Source organism: Gossypium hirsutum, chromosome A13, assembly GCF_007990345.1.
Source record: "Gossypium hirsutum isolate 1008001.06 chromosome A13, Gossypium_hirsutum_v2.1, whole genome shotgun sequence".
Classification (NCBI taxonomy): Eukaryota; Viridiplantae; Streptophyta; class Magnoliopsida; order Malvales; family Malvaceae; genus Gossypium; species Gossypium hirsutum.
Genome location: NC_053436.1, coordinates 86,908,911 through 86,930,309, shown reverse-complemented (window position 1 = coordinate 86,930,309; position 21,399 = coordinate 86,908,911). Strand labels below are relative to the sequence as shown.

The following is a 21,399-nucleotide window of genomic DNA, read 5'->3' as shown; positions in this document are numbered from 1 at the left end:
CTTTAGCCATTTATTTTTCTTACAATTTAATTTAATTTAATTATTATTATTATTTATTAACTTATTTTTTTCTTTCTCTTGGCAGGTTTTTATAGTTTATGACTAGAAGAAACCCGTCAGGACAATTACTTTTTGACGAAGAAATCGATCGTACAGTTCGTAGAAACCAAAGAGAAATAAGGCGAAGCTTGAGATACATGGAGAACGAGCAAGAAAACGATACTCAACCCCCAACCGAAGAGATGGCTAAAAACCAAGGCAATCGGCTACCTCCTACAAGTGAGGTTAATCAAAATCCTGCTCCACGCACTATGTATGATTATGCTAAACCTTCTTTAACAGGAACTAAATCAAGCATAGTTAGACCTACTGTAGCTGCAAATACTTTTGAATTAAAACCTAACACTATTCAAATGATACAACAATTTGTTCAGTTTGATGGTTTGCAGGATGAGGATCCCAACGCTCATTTAGCCAACTTCTTAGAACTATGCGATACATTTAAAATTAATGGTGTTTCTGATGATGCCATACGTCTTCGGTTGTTTCCCTTTTCATTGAAGAACAAAGCTAAATAGTGGTTGAACTCGTTACCACGAGGGTCAATTACTACTTGGGAAAAAATGACCGAACAATTCTTACTAAAATATTTTTCGCCAGCTAAAATGGCTAAATTACATAATGATATCTCTTCTTTTGTACAGATGGATTTAGTAACCCTCTACGATGCATGGGAGAGATACAAGGACTTACTGAGAAGGTGCCCCCACCATGGGTTACCGCTTTGGCTCCAAGTTCAAACATTCCACAATGGTCTGAATCCATCGACTCGACAAATGGTTACGCAACTGCTGGCGGAACGATCAATAATAAAACACCTGAAGATGCCTATGAGTTTATTGAGGAGATGTCACTGAATAACTATCAGTGGCAAGTCATGAGGACAAAGCCAACAAAAAAACTGGTGTTTATAATGTTGATTCAGTCACCATGCTCTCTAATTAGGTAGAACTCTTAAATAAAAAGATAGATGGTTTTCTTAGTTTTTCACAGGTTCACCCAGTAATGTAGTGCGAAGCAAGTAGCGGTGGAACAAGCCATCTGGAATATCAACCTTATGCCCATAACATGGATAACGAGCAACTAAACTACATGGGTAATAATCCTCGACCTCAAAAAAATCCATTTAGTGACACTTACTGAAACACCCCTTACCCGAGACCGTCGTCGGAGTCGAGCACGAGGCATTACCTGACTTAGCTTACTAATTCAGGCATAAAAATTTGCTTTTAAAATTAATTTAGTTTCATTAATTCAATATGTCCTTAAAAAGGGTCCTCGAGACCTTAAAACAGGAAATTGAAATAGATCGGGAACAAATCGGAATCAATAAAAATTTTCCGATCACTTAAACAAATCAAAACAATTTATTTCATCTTTCATCAATAAACTGTCCATTTGCATCATAGTCACTAAATAAATCATAACTCGAGTTACGAAACTAAAAATCCAAATCCATAAATTTTCTTTGAAACTAGACTCATATATCTTCTTACTAAGTTTTTTTCAGAATTTTTGGTCTAGCCAATTAGTACAGTTTATTAGTTAAAGTTTCCCCTGTTTCAGTGTTTGGCTGCTCTGACCTCTGTTCGCTTCGAATTAATTTTCTCCCTGTAAAGAATTCAAATAACCATTCCGTTTATTTTGTTTAAAAGTATACTCAATAAGGAATCTATACATATAAGTATAACTCCTAATTATTTTTTTTACAATTTTTAGTGAATTTCTAAAATCAGAACAGGGGATTCACAAATCACTCTAACCCTGTCTCACCAAAATTTAAATATCTCATAAAATACAACTCCTTTATTTATTCTGTTTCTTTCAAATGAAAATAGACTCAATAATATTTAATTCTATATCTCATTCACTATCTAAATCTACTTCTACTATTTTTAGTGATTTTCCAAATTTACGTCATTGTTGTTGTCTGATACTGTTTTAAAGCTAATTTCACCTTTTTCATGATTTTCATGGAATAACTAGCATTTAGGCATACATAACACCAAACATGTCCTTGATTAGCCATTCCAACAGCTAATCATTATCAAGCATTTACATACCATTCATCAGCCATATCATAAGATCATACACACAAAATGGCTACGATGCTATACATGCCATACTCAAAATGAAACGTCTAGCTATACCAAAATAATCCTTGTGATAGTGTGCCCGGACCTCCGACGTACTTTACGATTCCCGAGTTGGCTTGAAAAAACTATAAAAAGAAGGAAAATAAAGGGGGTAAACATTAAGCTTAGTAAGTTTGCATGCAAATAAATAACAACATTCATAAGAATTATCTTACTACTTGGCATGATACTACTTAATGCAACTTCAATAATTGTTATAGATATATTTTAAACTTCTTCACTTACTCACTTACTTAAATACTTACTTAATAAAATTTATTAATACATTTTACTTACCTTTTTCCTTATCAAGCATACATGAACATTATGTACTTACCTTTGCTCTTCTAGGATGAACTTGTCTTACCTTTTTAGCATAACTCGTCTTACCTTACCTTACCTTGACATTCTCTTTAAATTTTCCCGTTGAACCACTTGGAATACTAAAGATACACGGGTACCTTACCATTGCCATGACTTGTCATGGTCTTACGTGGTATCCTTTTGAAACTTACCATTGCCATGTCTTGACATGGTCTTACATGGTATCCTTGCCTTATGAACTCACTAATGCCATGCCTTGGCATGGTCTTACATGGGACCTCTGCCTTATAGTAACTTATCAATGCCATGTCTTGACATGGTCTTACATGATTTCCTGGCCTTAGAAACCTTACCAATTTCCATGCCTTTGCATGGTCTTACATGGTATCCTTAAACCCTAATTTCATGACATTTGTATCCTAAGCATTCCTAAGGTTCAACCAGGACTTTCTGAAATTACTTCTCTGTCAATTCATGCTTGAGTATTCTTTGAATAATTTCATAAAATAAATATACACATGCTGGAAATTAAGAACATTAACATAAAATAATAGAATATTGCATTTATTTACTGCAAACTTACCGCAAAACAAAATACGATCAACTATATCGATTTAGTCCACTATCTTTTTCTTTCCCCGGTCTAACTCCGGATTTCGTTCTTCTTGATCTATAATAAAAAAATTTAGCTTATTTAATACTCACATTTATTAAAATAGTCCTTGACTCAAACTTTGGCAAAATTACATTTTTACCCCTAAACTTTTACATATTTACACTTTTCCCCAATGCTCAGAAATTAAAATTCATCCTATTTTCTTATGTTTTATGACATGCTGATCATTTTTCCCTTCTATGACAACATCAAATTCTCACTCTAACATGTACTTATGAACATAAGGTATTTTTACCGATTATGTCATTTTACTCGTTTTCACGTAAAATCGCTAAGCAAAAGTTGTTTAACACAATTTCAAGCTTCATATTCTACCATAAAAATCAAAATAAACACATTTCACCTATGAGTATTTTTCCAAATATAAACCCTAGGTTAAATTATTGCTAGAATAAGCTTAATCAAGTTACCGGGACTCTAAAAACGTAAAGAACATTAAAAACGGGGCTAAAACGGACTTACAATTGAGCTTCGAAGCTTGAAAAGCCCTAGCTATGTCTTCCTCATGTGAATTTCGGCCAAGGGGGTTGAAGATGGACAAAAATTGGCTTTTAATTTTGTTTTTAATTCATTTTAACAACTAAATGACCAAAATGCCCTTAATTGAAAACTATGGTGTTTTATCTTCCTTTAGGTCCAAACTAGCATAATGGTCTAATTACTATCCAAGAACCTCCACTTTAAAAACCGATTACTCACAAGTACTTAGTACCTTTGTGAACTAGAACACACATTTTACAACTTTTGCAATTTAGTCCTAAATATCAAATTGGACCCTCTATCGATAAAATTTCTAAACGAAATTTTCACACAATCATGAAATCATGCCATAGACCTTAAAATGATAATAAAATAAATTTTTCTACCTCATATTTGTGGTTTTCGAACCACTATTCTATTTAGGCCCTATTTCGAGATGTTACACTTACAATGCAGGTTGGAGGAACCATCCCAATTTTTCATGGGGAGGCCAAGGAAATCAAAGACCACAACATCCTCCGAGTTTTTAGCAACCACCCTACCAACAGGAGAAGAAGCTGAACCTAGAAGAGATGCTCTCAAAGTTTATATCGGTGTCAGAAACTCGTTTCCAGAACACCGAGACAACACTGAAGAATCAACAAGCGTCTATCCAAGGACTCGAAACTCAAATAGGCCAGCTTTCCAAACTAATCTCCAAACCCCTTTAATCCTAGGAAGGCCCTTTTTAGCAACTATTAAAACAATTATTGATGTTGGCACAGGTGAGCTCACGCTTCGCGTAGGGGATGAAACTTTCACCCTTCAAGCTCGCAATTCTAACAACACATCGGAAGTTGAAGGTGATCTTTTAAACCATCCTATTAAAACTGACCACATGATACAACCCACTTTGCAGGAGCTAAGTCTGAAGGAAGTTCATGAGCCACTCTCAAACAATAGTAGAGTTTCTATTCATGAAGAATGACTACAAATAGAGGAGCTAGATGAATGGCGAACACATAAACTGAGAACACACGATAAATCGAAACTATGCCAGAACGAGCTCGATACCTTTCCGAATCAACTTAAGGTTGGTGATAAAGTCTTATTAGATGCCGCAGATCCCCACATTGTCACTACCACACCTAATGAGGAAATCCCTCTTATAGTATTCAGTATTTTCCATTTGGTACGATGGAGGTGAGTCATCCCAAGCTTGGCACTTTTAAGGTAAACAACACCCGATTAAAACCTTATTTTGATGAGATTGATAGCAGGAATGAGGAGTCTAAAAACTCGTCAAACCACCATGACCATTCACTGGAGAGGTAAGTTGAGCTTAGACTATAAATAAGCGCTTCTCGGGAGGTAACCCGAGCACTAACTATATTAATTTCTTTAAATTTTGGTATTTAACTCCTAACTTACTACTAGAAATCTTGAATACAGGTGTTTTCACAGAGACACGGCCAAGCATACAGGCGTGCTTAAGGCCGTGTGAAAATAGGGCAAGGATTTCCCCAACACGGGCTACGCCAAAACAACACGAGCGTGCGATAGGCCCGTGTGGAAGACTCGTGGTTGAACCTTTTAAAACAGCATGGGCGTGTGACACGCCCGTGTCTAACAACCGTGGTCGAACCTGTTAGATTGACACGGGCGTGGGGCTTGCACACACGGGTGTGAGAGAAGCGAACGAAGCTAGACACGCCGTGCGACACGGCTATGTGAACCCATACGCCCAAGGAACACGGGCATGTACTAAATGCCAGACGCTCCCAAATTTGAAATTTGCGAATCGCACAGGCTGAAATTGGGGAACACGGACGTGTGCCCTGGCCTTGTGGCCCAAAATCTATAAATACCCTGCACTATTCACTTTCTTCCCCATTCAAAAACCATAACCCTAGCCGCTGCAACTCCACACGGCCTCTCTGCTACGCCCGTGCGCCGCTTCCCACTTCATTTTTGACGCTCAATCTCTTTCCCTTAGCGTTTGTTTACTCATTTCGCTTCTATTTTACTTATTTCTAATGCTTATTATCAACATACTCTTTATATCTTTTGAACTATTTTTCATTTTTCTATCATTTAATGTGCATTCTTAGGTTAGTTATCATACATTTTGTGTTAAATCAAGTTATTAGGAACACCTCATACCCATGGAATTACTATGCTTATTCTCATGATATTACCATGCCAATTTATATCATTTAATTTGCATTCCTATTGTATTCTCATTACATTTCTATTCTCATTCTCATTGTTATTGTGATTGAGTTTGCTTCATATTAATAGTATTGGCTGAGCTGAAATAATTAGTTCCAAATTCATGCCTTTTATTTTTTTGAATTCGTTTACCTATTATTATTATTTATATTACAGGCTTTTGATGTCGTCTTCACGAGGAAAGAAAACCACGGTACCTGTTTCAAAGAAGAGGAAGGGAGCGTCCTCTTCCACGGGTCCAACTGCGAAAACTCGTCACCCTCTCCTACAGTTCCCCCAAGGGCCCCAAGAAGAACTGTTCCAAATACTTCGGGCCTGACCTTTAATTGCGGGTCACTGCATCGACTGGGCTGCTGTAGAACAAGTTCAGTTGGCTGATTCGATTCGAGCCCTCTTAACCACCGACCCTTGGGATCTATTCTTTGGGATTATTAAGCCAACATACCTTGAGCTCACGATGAAACTATGCTCAACGTTCCATCTTCAGACCGTAATGACGAACTGCGATGATCCCGGCACAGTTCAATTTCGCCTAGGTGGATTAATCCTCCAGCTAAGCGTCCCATAGTTTGGTGCTGCACTAGGCTTATATATAGAGGAGTTCGAGGAGGAAAATGAACTTCATGCTCTCCGTCGCCACATACATTTCTCTCATTCGAAGTGCTGGCACACTTTGGCCCCTGGCGCGGCCTCCTACAATCCTAGCCGCTCCAAGGCATTAGTTCTCTCACTATCCCTGAGGTACTTACACGCTATTTTAGCTCACACCATTGCAGGGAGGCGAGAGAGCACTAGCGTTGTCAACACCCACGCGCCTACTTCTTATGGTGCATGTCGCACGGGCACGTCATCGACCTTGCCTATTTCATCATCCTCGCAATTCAGCACCAGACAGAGCGGCATAGGAAGGGATTCATCTCCATTGGCCCCTATGTGACTCGGTTGGCGTGACACTTTAGGCTCCTCAACACCGTGCCCAAGAATCATCCTTCACTATCATCGGCCAAATGTTTCCACAAAGCATCTTGAGCATGCTTAGCATGAGGATGATCGAAAGGCGCCGAGAAACCTACCCTCCCTAGTACCGTCTCGCCCAATCTACCGAAGAGGAGGCCTATGAGGACATTCCTGACGATGTCCCACACAGCATGAGGGCCCATCGACTCAGCCACCACCAACCTCTCGTCCAGTTCATGCGGCGGCTTCATACGCTGACATCTCTGAGCGCCTCACTCGATTCGAGCAATAGTGTTTTCAACGATTTGACAACATTGATGTTACTCTACAGCAGATATGTCAGCACCTCCTGTAACAGCCCATTTTTAGGGTTAATCAGAACAGTGGTTTCGGGGCCACCAAATCCGACGAGTAGGTTTGTAAATATTATATTTAATATTTACGAGTCAATTGTGATTTTAAAAATGTTTTTGATATTGTGATATTTGTTTTATAAGTGATTTATTAAGTTCAAGTGGTATGACCCTAAGGTCAAGTGGGTTTAGGAAATGAGGTATCGGGACCTCATTTGGGTCTGAGTATGTTGGTGGGCCTTTAAAAGGCCCAAGAGTAAATTTAATTCGAGGCAATTCCTAAATTTTAATTTTGGAGAGTAAGGGTTCTGGCGATATGGGCTTTTAAAATTGAGGTGGTAAAATAGGACACAAAAAGATCTATGGTAAAGTGGCATGTGGCACCACCTAGGTGTTTGGGGAGTAACGTGTGGATGATTAGGGGGAGCCAGAGTTCAAGTCACAAGGTAAGCGTGTTGTTACTTTTATTTTTGTGTGCATATGCCGGGATGTGATAGAGCTTAAGTGGAAATTCGGCTAGGGCTTTAGGAAGGTTGGGCCGTGGGTCTGAATGGCCATTAGGGCAAGCTTTATTTCCTTTTTGTTTTTCTGAATTAGGGTTAGCCACCTAGAGCTTTCACTTTCATTCTATTCTATTCTCAATGTCGCAGAAAGCCAAAAAACGCAAAGTTAGATCTCCTGAGTGACTAATTCTTCTTTCTCTTCTCCTTTCTTCTTCTATTTTCTTTTTCTCCTTCTTTTCTTCTCTGGTCGAAACATTCCTACCATTCTACTCATCTCCTCTTTCATTCCCATTCTTTTCTAAACCACCATAGCCGATTGCCACAAAAGCTGGAATCTCAAAAGTTGTTTCTTGTGCCGATTTCTTCTAGTCAAAATCCTCCTATTTTCTTCATCTCTTTTGGCCGATTTTCACATCCTCTAAACCTCAACCCCTGTCGGCAATACCACTGCAAAAACCACCATACCAAATCATCTTCCTCTTCAAAGTTCCAAAAGCCGGAAACACCATAGTTTTTAGGGACGTATAGCCGAATCTTTAGATCTCTAAGATTTGATTTCTGCTAGTGTTTTAGGACTGGATCTGCATCAGATCTAAGTAAAAACTAAAGTGGAATCGTTTTGGTTGAAAGAACCTGAGGTAGGTACTCAAATCTATTCTTTATTTCGGGTTTTAGAAAAGCCGAAATCCCTAAAAGCATAGGGAGGCTGTCGATTGGAGCTTAAGGCTCTAAGGGTTGTAACAATTGATTTGTTTTGGTGTTAGTGTGATCTAGAGGCTGCTGATCGAAGGCTTGGACAAGTGGAACGACTAGATCTAGATCTAGTCTCTAGTTTTGGCAAAGGTAGGATCTCAAGGGCCATATGTATTGATGGCCGATTATGGTAAGTAAGTTTATGATGGTTGCCATTGTATTTTTGATCTGATATGTCTAGTGACCAATTGTAGGATATCGTGGGAGATTTTGGTAGCAGTTGTCACAAATCAGGTGTGTAAACGACACCCACTCATAGACTAGATCGGCAAAAGTTGAAAAGCCGAAATGTCGAAAAGATGGCATTTTGTGAACTTGCAAGTGTGCAAGCGCTCGTGAGATGGTTTGGTTGTTAATTTTGGTAATCACAAGTGGTATGATTGCATAGTACGCAATTTCGTGCACTTTGGTATATTTGGGCTTAATAGGCCGAAATCGGGTTAATGGGCCAACGGGCCTAATTCAGTAAAAACGATCGGTAACCCCCAACCATAGTGGACTTGGAGCTGAGAGGGATTTGGAGTGGCCACATGTTTTGCAAGCTCAATTTTCTTCTTATGACTTGATTAGTTTCATTTACTTTAATTGCTTTGGGTTTTAGGTTGTAATAAGGCCGCTTTAATTATTTTTAATTGCTTTAGTATGATTATTAGCTTAGGCATGATATGGGTTTAAATGTTTGAAATTGAATAGCTCTAAAGAGCGTTTTTAAAAGAAATTACCTGATTTCAAAATATCGTGAAACAAGATAAAGCTTTTGAAACGAAAACGTTTTCTAAAATTAATAAGTGCTTTCAAAGGCTTAAAACAAAATGGTTTTTCCTAAACAACCATTCAGTTAAAGTGTGGCAATGGTTGTGTGCATGTCTAGGAGTGGATCCGTGGAGAGCTTGGTACTTAAGCAGCCTAATAGATTGACCTCCTCTTTTTCTGGCATCCTACCTAGTGCACAGCTTCCATTCACTTTAATCTTCAACGAAAATACTCTTTAAATCACTAAGAAAGATTTTAGATAAAACATGACCTATACAGTAACGCTCCAATGTGACACACCGGATTCAACCGTAACGTCTGGGCCAGGTTTGGCGTGTTACATTAAGAACTCAAAATTGATGATCTTCAAGAACCAACTCAAGTTGAGAAGGAAACTAGTCACCCAAGAGAGCTATCATATGATAAAGAATGTTACATTATTGGTGATCCATCTAAAGGGGTAATTACTAGATCTTCAATTAGGAATACTTTTAATTATGTTGCTTTCTTTTCTTGCATAGAACCTAAGTATTTTGATGATGTATCGAATGATGATTTTTGGAAAATGGCTATGCAAGAAGAATTAAATTAATTTGAAAGAAATCAAGTATGGATCCCAGTTGAAAGACCTAGTAATCACCAAACTATAGGAACAAAATGGGTATTTAGAAACAAACTTGATGAAAATGGAAATATAGTTAGAAACAAGGCTAGACTAGTTGCTTAAGGATATAGAAGGGAGATAAGAATTAACTATGATGAAACTTATGCATCAGTATCTAGATTAGAATCAATTAGAATTTTATTAGCTTTTGTATGCTTCCATAATTTTAAACCTTTTCAAATGGATGTAAAAAGTGCATTTTTAAATGGTTTTATAAATGAAGAGGTTTATATAGAACAACCTCCCAATTTTGAAAACCCACATTTTCCTAATCATATATTTAGATTGTCCAAAGCATTATATGGTTTTAAACAAGCTATCAGAGCCTGATATGAAAGACTTTCTAAATTCTTAATTGAAAATGGTTTTAGTAGAGACAAAGTCGACACCGCCATGTTTATAAAGAATTAAGGCAAAGATATTCTAGTAGAGCAAATATATATTGATGATATTATATTTGGTACTACTAATGAATTACTTTGTTAACATTTTTCTATGGTTATGAAAGCTGAGTTTGATATGAGCATGATGGGAGAACTCAATTCTTCTTGGGACTCGAAATCAAACAAACTAAAAATGACATGTTCATCAACCAAGCTAATTACATCAAGGAACTGCTCAAAAATTTCAAAATAGAGGATTTTAAGCCTCAATCAACCCTAATGAGCACTTTAGCAAAGCTTGAAAAAGATGAAGTAGATAAATATGTAAACACTAAACTTTATAGGTTTATGATAGGATCATTGTTTATCTTACCGTAAGTAGACTTGATATAATGTTTAGCTTATGTTTAAGCTTTAGATTTCAATCATCTCATAGGAAGTCACATTTACAAAGCATTGAGAGAATCTTTAGGTACCTAAGGACACTCCAAACTTAGGACTTTAGTATCCAAAGGGTTCTTCTTATCGAACATGTCAATTATTAGGAAACATGCTTTTTTTATTTGTTCTCCAAGAAACAAAATAGTGTTGCTTTATCCACCATCGAGGCAGAATACGTTGTCATCGGTAGTTTTTGTGCCTAAATTTTTTGTATGAACCAATAACTGGTAAACTATGGAATTGACGTGGATCAAATTTCAATCAAATGTGATAACACTAGTGCAATATGCTTGACCAAAAATCCAATCCAACACTCTAGAACAAAGTACAAAGAGATTAGACATCATTTCATTTCATTAGACATCAATTAGTCGATATTTTTACAAAGCCTTTAAATAAAAAAAGATTTTGGACAATTAGAAGTGAACTAGCACTCATGACCATGGCATTATAGGATATTATGTATGTTTAAAACTCCTTTTGAACCATAAATATTTATTTTTGTACATATTTATTGTTGTTTGATTTTTTTTAAAATTAGTTTGTTGTTATTTGCTTAGATCTTTTATTTTTCTTATATATATTGCCTTTGTGCAAGGATGTTTAAAACAAGCAATTTGGACCTAATATGCTATTTACTAAGTCTTGGTTCATTTTTTTTTTGAAAAAGTCTCAATTTTAAACATGTTTGTATGTTTTTATATACTTGTTTATCTAAATTTCCTATTCCTATAAATGATTGAATAATTAAATAAGTTTTTTTTCTTCAAAGAATCTTCTAAGCCCCTATACTCAAATTACCTATTTTGGTAGCTTAGCAATTTGACCAGATTTTTATTTCTCAAAAGTCATTTTTTAAAAATTTAATTCATATGTTAATTTGATAGCATGGTTATATGATTTTTTTGTATATATATGTTGAATCTAGTGCCCTAAGTATAGTATTTTCGTCTATTTACACTTGTATTTTTCAAACAAAAAGGTTTAATAATATCCATAAAATTACATTAATACCTTTTTTGTATTGTCCTCAATGGCTTTTGCATGCAAAGAAAACTAGAAACAAATATTGGCTCACTGGTCATCTAATGTTTAACTAATACTAAACGGTATTGTGTGGTCTGATCGTAATACGGAAAGACAACTTATATTTGTATATGAACCTAAAAATGTCCTTGGTCTAATCAGAAATAAGCAAACCGATTGAAAGATTAATATGTCATCTATCAAGTTCAATTGGGGAGATGCTTTGTGATCTATCCTATTTCCATACGTCAAATTAAGTTCTTTTCATAATTAAAAAGCTTGCTTTCAAGTGTTTTATGAAGTTTTTTGTTGCTTTTCGCTACTTATTAGATTTTATGTTGGAATTTAGTTTTATTTCATTTCTTTTACTTTTTAGAACCAAAATGAAAAATTTGTCACTGGAGGTTTAATGCTTGAATTGAGCTTGTGCAGAAATACAGTTGAGGTAAAAACGTAAAAAAAAAAAAGCCTTCATTGTAGCCAAGGTCACAAAACCAATACCTCCATCACCACTCAAGGAGTTGGAATTTAGCAAGGTGCAGTTCAAGTGGCCTATCTTTAAAGTCGCAACATCAAGGGAGTGATGTGGCGATACCTACCTCCATGGTTGTGATACTAAGTCACCAATGTCGTAACCTCTAGTTCAAACACCAAAGTAAGGAAGCTAGGTGACCTAAGTACCGAGTCACAACTAGGGGTATTCAAATGGTTAATTAAACCAAACTAGTATTAACTGAACTAATCAAAATTTTTAACCTTTTAACCGTTAACCAGACCAAAATTAAAAAAAAAAAACAAAATCGAGCTGAAATATTTCAATTAATTCGGTTAACTAACAGAATTAATTGAAATTTATGTTTTTTTTGTTAAAACAAGTATAAAATATATAAAATAAATTGATAATGTTTATTTGACCTTATTAACTGAATTAAAACTACAGATGATTTGTATTATTATTTATTAAGTTCGATTAATTCAGTTAATTATTCGATTCGAACCGAATTAACCAATACTGAAATTCCAAAAAATCATTATCCAACCTTCAACTGAATTAGATCAGTTAACCAATCAATTAACCGAATTAGATTGGTTCAGTCAGTTAATTCTATTTTAACCAAAATTTGAACACCTCTAGTCACGACACCAGAAGAACATGGTCGCGACATTGAAGCTCCCAAACAACCTCTAAAGCCAACTAACGAGGGTGTCGTGACACCAAATCCTAGGTGTCGCGGCCCAAAGCTTGATTGGTGAAAACTGTAGGGATAATTTTGTGTCTAAACAAGCTCAAATCACTTTCATTTAAGGGCATAATTGTTAATGTTATGTTAAATGTTAGTAGATTATACATACTATCTTATAAGATTTTAAGAGTATATTTTTGATAGCTCAACATTTTTCCTTCCCATATTTTTTAGATTAGGTTTCTTTTATTTTATTTTCTTTTTCTTTTTCTTTTCTTTCCATTTTTTAGATAGGTTTCTTTTCTTTTCTTTTTCTTTTCTTCCCATTTTTTAGATAGGTTTCTTTTCTTTTCTTTTTCTTTTCTTCCCATTTTTAGAATAGGTTTTTCATTTTTTTTAAAAAATAGATTTTATTTTTGTTGTTTTTTTGTTGTTGTTTACTTTTGTAAATGGAGATGGATCAAGTTTTTAGGTACCATTGGTTCCACATCTAAATGAGCATTTCTTAACTTTACCTTTATATTGCGCATATCAACTATCGATAAATTGTCCATTTGGGTGTTAAGCTTTATTATGTGCTGATATTACTTGTTTGTTAATTGATTAATTGATTGTTAGATTAAGTTAATGTCTATGCTTGATTGTTTGGTTGTTATTTTATATCGAAATGCTTAATACACTAGCATTGATGCCTCCAGTGAAAAATCTAGATAAATGAGACCTAAAGGAGAGTTTATCATTAGATAGTTCGATATAATTTTGCCAAATAGTGAGACCAAGAGGAGAGCTTAGGTGGTATCTTATAGTCTAGGAAGAGACCGAAAGAGATTTCCAGTTAAGAGTGGCAAACAATATAACCACTCTAGGCATATTAGCTTAGTTAGCAATGAATGAATGAATGAATCATCATATTAATCATTTACATTATCTAAAACAAAAGGAAGAAAGTTTAGCTTAATTTTTTTAATTTCTAGTTTAAATTTAGTTTATAAACAATTTATATTTGAATTTGCACTAATAATTTTTTACTCGATAGATTAGCAATTTCTTAACTTGTAATTAACTTGATAAACGTATTTACCAATTTGAAAATCCTTTAGGTTTGATCCTTGGAATACTCGGAGTGTTCAATTGTAACACTTATAAATATTACAACTAACTTATCACACTTGCAGAGAACTACTTTATTTTTGATAATTTTGTAATAGCCTGATTTAGACCCTAATCAGAATGGTGGTTACAGGACCACGAATCCGAGTCAAAAAAATATTTTTAAATTATTTTCTGTGTTTATTTTGTGTTAATTTATATTTGTGAAATTTTCGTGATTTAATTTCGTTGTTTAGGTGTCCGATTAAATAAAAGGATTAATCGCGTAAATAGAAAATTTGATAGTTTAAAGTATAAGGGCCAAAAAGTTAGTGGCTTTCTAAGTTGAAGCATTTAAGTTGCAAATAGCCCATAACTTATTAGGCGTACGGTAATGGGTTTTTATTATAAGGTTTTCATATAAATTAATTAAGATTATTTTTGTAAACTAACATTATAAACAATTATAATATAACATATATATTATAAAACATAAAATGAAGTTTACATTTTTGTTATAATGGTTCTTCATTGCCGAAACTAAAGAAAATAAAAAGAAAAGAAAGCAAGCTAGGGTTCGGCCGATATTCAAGCTCAATCAAGGTTCGCTTTTGTTCAGTTTTTGATAATTTCTACGTTTTTGAGATTGTTGCTTCGAATACTACAAAACCTAAGCTTTAATTTTTGACTTTGATGAATATTTTGAGTTGTGCCATTGTTGATAGTTTGTGATTTTTGTTGTTTGATGATGAAAAATGGAAGATATGTTTTAGATTAACATATTTTATATTGGAGTTTTTGATGATTTTGAGTAATTAGGACTTAATTGCAAAAATAATAATTTGAGGGAGTAAAATTTGAAATTGATAAAATATATGGACTTGTATAGGCATGGGTACCATTCGGCCTAACATGGGTATTTGGAAATTTTGTGTATTTTGTGTTTTGTGCAATAGGGACTAAATTGTAAAAATTGTAAATGTAAGAGGTAAAATGGTAATTTGCCTATTTATGTGTTTTTGGACTAAATTGAATGAAAATATGTTTGAATGAGCTTAATTTGAATATGTTTAGATCAAGAACCAAAGAAATCAGATTTGGATCGGGGAAAAACGAAAGTTGTCAACTAAGTTTATAAGCAAATAGACGTGTTTATTAATAATTTAATGCTATATTTACATGCTGTTATGAAATGTTAAGATTAAATTATGCTATGGCCGAATGTGTTTGAATACGGTTACTACACTTTTGAGTTTGATTCGACCGAGATACGACGTCCGAAAGCCCGTATGAACCTCAGGAATAGCTAGGATACATATGTCATGACATAGGATTCCGATATATTTGTGCGAGTAAGTCCATGGCATCGATTTGTGATTCTGATATGTGTTTGCGAGTAAGACCCTGTCTGGGACAGTGGCATCGATATGTGGCTACATGTGAGACCACATCTGGGACGTTGGCATTGTACGATTTATGTGATTATCCAAGTGTTCTATCCAATTTCAAATGGTTCATCGGGCAAAGGAAACTCATTTACGGATTGTATAATACGAGCTAATGATCAGGTATGAGTTAACTTGATAATTACTTAAGATAAGGTAAGAAAGTACTATGTATATGTGTTGTAAATCATGTACAATGCAAATGAAGATTCCATGTGTATTTGATATGTGTATTCGGCTTGTGAATGAATAATTTGTGTAGTATTGAAATGATACTTAGTATGTGTTTATATATAATTTGAGTATTCGGCTACCTAGATATTAACTATACACGAGATGTCATTTGGTGATTCTTATGTTGTATAAATGAGTAAATGTATGTGTGCTTTATTATGACTATTTGGTTGGAAGTTGATTCATAAGTGTTAAATGGCCATATGTGCATTCGGTTTAGGTGGATTATAGTCTATGAAAAATACGTCATATATAGAATTTATAAGTTTGAGGTCAAGCATAAAAATGTTAATGTATTTTGTTTGGTTAACATGAGTCAATTATGATAATGAGTTGTTTATTTGCTTATGACTTACTAAGCTTTGATAGCTTACTTTGTGTGCTATGTTTACTCTGTTTTATAGATTTTGAAGTCAAGCTACAAGCTCGGGAACTGTCAGCCAAGCTCATCACACTATCTACAGCTTCGGTATTTAGATAATCAAACTCGTATTATGGAATGTTTAGGCTGGAACATACTTTTGTGTATTCAAGCCATACGAAAATGGTTTGCTATTTATGTTTAGATTTGGTTTTATGTATGCTTGATTACAAAGTTTAGTAAGCTTGGTATTGATAATTCGATTATGCTTTACTGTGCTTGAAATTCGTTAGTTTAAAGTGCCTAGTATTATTCATGAATGACTTGTGGTAAGAGTTTTATGCATTAGAAATGCCTTAACTTCATGTTTGAAATTTAGTCATTTTGCTTATGGATTATGTATATCTTATTTATTAAGCTATATACTAAGAGGCATGGTAAATGTGGTAGTTAATATATTCTAGAATTGGTAAATGATTTTAATTATACTTGAGTATAACTTGGTTAAGGCTATGCATGAGTATAAATGCTTATAAGTTCGGTATTTAATTATTATTATCATGCGATATATTCTAGAATTTAATTGATGAATTAGCTATTGCTTTTATATATATATCTAGGTATCTAACATATTAGTTATGGTATTAATATATGTACACGCTCATAGGCAATTTAGTTGATTTGGCTATGGTATTTATGCATGGTTAAGAGTATTTTCAGCTTGTTAGATATATGACATGGCGTATGGAAAATTACACAAATTTGATGTATTGAAAATACCTTATATGACCGAATAGGTAATTAAATTATTGGTTGTGTATATGTAATTCTATTCATGGTAAATTGGCAAGTGAAATGGGTGTACTTTTAGTTGTTATATGTGCTTAAGGTGATTAGATAAAATAACTAGGTATGTGGTTTGGTTTGGTTATTGAGCATACGGGTTAGATACTTTGAAATGTCTTTGATGTTCGAAATGATTAAACAAAAATTTATAGTGGATTACTTATGAATTATTAAAGTACATGAATATATTAGTCCAGTTGGTAATGTTTTAATACGTTTCATGCATGTATGTTTTATAAGGTATACAATAAGTATTATTTGATCTTACATATCGAATATACATAATATTTAAAAAAAATTGTGCATTGGCTAATTAATTAATGAAATAAATACGTGATATTGAAGGCTGTAAGATAGATGCTTGGTATCATATATGAAATGAGATATGTTTTTTTTAATTGAGTATGTACTTAAAATTTTATTATATATGACTTTGAGTTTTCAATGATTTTTTATTATGATTTAAACTATGTGTTAAGTGATTAAACGAAATTATGTTAGTTATGTGAATATAACATACGTGTATATGTGAATGTCCTAAATTTTTTGTCTCGTCCGGTAATACCTCGTAACCCCATTCCGGCGACGGATACGGGTTAGGGTGTTACAAGTTTTGTGTTGATTTTCTTGCCTCAGTTCACGCACGTCGAGGTGTGATCACTTTGTCTTGAGCATCGGCACAGAGGACTCCCAAAAGATAGAGATAAATATCTGTTGATTGGACTGGCAGAAGATCGAACAGAATCAAGTAGAATAGATCCTTACTCCATTTTTGGATTTATTCACTTATGACATTTATAGTGTAGCATACCTTAATCCTGAGGGGAGGATGGACTATGTATCTGTCACTCGTATACTTTTATGTAAGTAAAAGCCTGGGTTCAAATATATAAATAATTGAAATTTGGTGAGTTGGGTATACGATTTTTGCAGTATGTAGCATTATTCACAATAGTAGAATTCAAAACCCAATTAATGGGTAAATGATATCTGCTCATCAACATTACATGATAGATGAAAAGTATAGGTGACCAAGGGTCATTTGTCTTTGTGATAAATGACTTAATTACTATTTGATAGTAATTGACTTTTCATTAAGGAAGATATAATGGCTATCATTAGATAAAATAGGATCATATTGGGAGAACAAATTTTTCCCAAAGAGATTAAAGATATCCTTTGAGGGTAACACACTTATGACAAGGTCACTGCATGAGGACTGATTTGTATCTTTCATAATTTTATGTAATGAGGGAAATCCCAGTCATGATACTATAATGGAACGACTTTATAACTAAATAAGTTTATAATTAATAGGTGAAAAGTTGGAACTTAATTATAAACTTATCTATTCTATTTAAGTTATAGCTTTTCGCCTATTAATATAAATTTATTTAGTCACGAAGTCATTCCACTATAGTATCATGGCAGGGCTCTCCCTTATTACATACCATTACGAAATCTACTTAATCAATACTCCTCCAATGACCTTGTCAGTAGGAGACTAAATAAGTTTATAATTAATAGGGTGTGTTATTGTGCTTTGGTGATTAAATTCTTCTACAATTAAATCATCTAGCACATCGATAGTATCACATTCTTTTTTGTCCTTGCATTGAATAGATTCAAAAACACTGAAGGTAACGTGCTCATCATTAAGCCGCATGGTTGGTTCACCTTTGTAAACATCAATAAGAGTTCGTCCTGTGGCTAAAAATGGTCGTCCTAAGATTATGGTAACCTCCTTGTCTGCCTCGCAGTCAAGTATGATAAAATTGGTTGGAAAAATGAATTTATCCACATGAACTAAGAAATCTTTGATTTGCCCTTCAAGTTGAGCCAAGGATTTATCTGCTAGTTGCAATGTCACTACAGTAGGTTTCATGTGACCTATTCCCAACTTTCTAAGAGTTGATAGCTGTATTAGGTTGATGCTACCTCCCAAGTCGCATAAAGCCTTACCCAAATAATGGTTGCCGATTGAACATAGGATATTAAAGCTCCCAGGATCTTTCATTTTAGGGGGCAACTTATTTGTCAAAAGAGCACCACAGCCCTCTATGAGTGCAATAGTTTCCATATCACTGAGCTTCTTCTTCTTGGACAAGAGCTCCTTCATAAATTTCCCATAATTTGGAATTTGCACAAAAGCGTCTACTAAAGGAATATTGACCTTAAGCTACTTCAGTGTGTGCAGGATTTGTTGGTACTGGTTATCCTACTCATTCTTCCTGAATCTTTGTGGAAAAGGTAAGGTTGGAGATACATCTGATTGTGGAGACACCTTTGGTTGTGCCAACAGTTCCGAGGGTCGGACATTAGGCACATGAGTGACAATTTGTGGAGCTTTTTTTCTGATGCATCAACAATCTTTTTAGATTCAACCTTCTCACTAGGGATCACTAACCAGTAGCTTGAGGTGCAACAGTAGAATTTGGAGTTGGCTTGCCAGTTTGTTTACCACTCCTAAGCGTTATAACCTTGCAATGTTCATTCCCGTTTGGACTGGGATTTTTCGTGTCACTAGGTAATGTGCCCTGTGGTCGAGTATTCAGATTTGAAGCAAGTTACCCTAATTGTGCCTTTAATGCCCGAATAAAAGATAAATTCCCATGCACAATAGCTTTCGTGCGAGTCATATGCTCCTGCATTAAAGCATCAAAAGTAGCTAACAGGTCAAAAGGAGAAGTTTGCATGTACTGTTGTCATCGATGTTCTGGAGCATGCTAATTCGGCATTAAAGAGTGTTGTGATTGAGTCTGACTTTGGTGTGGGTGCATCTGGCTTTGTTATAGTTGTATCTGAGTGTGCTTATTGTAGTTCTGCTATTGTTGATTGTAACTCCCTTGTCTTGAATTATAATTGCCTTGAGAAGATATATTCCCATATCGAAATGTCGCAGCATTTTGTCCAACATTCTAAATTCCCCAAGTCTGTTGATAACCTGCAGAATTATTATAAGAATTGCCATAAGAATAATTACGGATGTTACTGAAATAAAAGGCATTCTCTGTATGTTGTGGACAATTTTCATAGTTGTGGTTGTCAATGCAAATCTTATAACAAAAGGTAGGAACATCAACTTGTTGAGTGACTTGTATAGGTACAATTTCACCAGTCCCTTACATATTTTTTTATCATATTTACAAGAGAAGAAACTTGAACACTAAGTGCAGATATTGCATCCAGTTCAATAACTCCCGGAGTAGCTTTTGTTTGTGCAACTATAGACATAATATATTGATAATCATTCTGAATAATTCTCTCAAGAAATCCAACAGCATCATTACAAGCACAATCCAACAAAGGTCAGTCCTTCTCCTAGTTAAACTAGGAGACTAGTTTTTCTATCAGATAAGTATTATTTATGTTGGACTAACTCAACCAGGATTCTCCTCTCTTTCCCTATAAATAGATGGCACTGATACATGTAAAAAACACACAACTTTGAGAAGTTAATCTGCCCAAAAATAGTGAGAAATTTATTTTCCAAGTATAAATTTTATTTTCCGGGAATAACATTTCTATCAATTTCTATTTAGAGAGAATTACTTTCCTACTAAAAGTAATAAATCATTTCTGGTTATGTGTGTGATTCGTGATTGTTTGAGCTCACACTCAAACTGATTTGTGGTATGAGAATAGCGGAGAAGGTCACTGAGTTGAAAGTTGGGAACTTCTAGAATCCATCTCGTACAAAGCACAAGTACTTTTCGTGGAAAGTTTATTGTTATAAATATTACAAACAAGCTCAATTTTCAAAATTTAAATTTTCTGCTATGGCAAAAAATTGATTTTTAAACTGAATTTTTTCAACAATTGGTAGTAGAGTAAGGTTGTGTTATGTTTATAGTATAAATCGATACTAGATTTTCTTTCTCCTTCATGTTTGGTTAATTTTTTATAGGATGTTACATTCTTATAATTATTAGCATGTTTTGGGTTATATATGTGAACGAATATATTTTATTATTTTATTGTTTATATGATGAAGTAATTTTACCAAAATTGTGATTCCTAGAAATTAAACCAATTGTATTTATTTTTTAATAATTTTTTGGGATATGTAATTAGATCGTGGACTATTATCTCCATGTAGGTTTTATTTTATTTTTTTAGAATAATTCATGTGAGCCAAAAAGATCAATAATTTTTGTGTAACCAAGCTTTTTGGCAAATCTTGGAAAATCTGGATGCATCCAGGATTGATCGGGACAATGTGAACATGAACTAACCAACTAGGAAACGACTAACAGGGGACCGACCAATGGTTAATCGATGATGATGGCTGTTGATGGTGGCTAGCAATGATGACTACAGTGGTTGAGATGCTAAGCTTCAAAGTCACAATGCAAATCCCTTGAGGTTGAGACTACAAGCCCAAAAGATGAAGTTGTTTAAACTAGTGGCCTGTCATCCCGATCACAACACTAGCAAGGGTGTGTCGTAACACCAAAAGCCTCTCACTCCCCTTCATTCCAACTGCCATAGGTGTCGTGGCACCGACGCTTAGGTGTCGTA

At 34.5% G+C, this 21,399-nt stretch overlaps 1 non-coding gene across 1 annotated transcript; it reads right to left on the bottom strand.

Annotated features, from left to right (window-relative positions):
• Positions 1–672: 672 nt before the first annotated feature.
• On the bottom strand, positions 673–778 carry LOC121213066 (small nucleolar RNA R71). Its single transcript, XR_005908435.1, has one exon. It is a non-coding gene; the product is annotated as a small nucleolar RNA R71 (small nucleolar RNA).
• Positions 779–21,399: the final 20,621 nt, after the last annotated feature.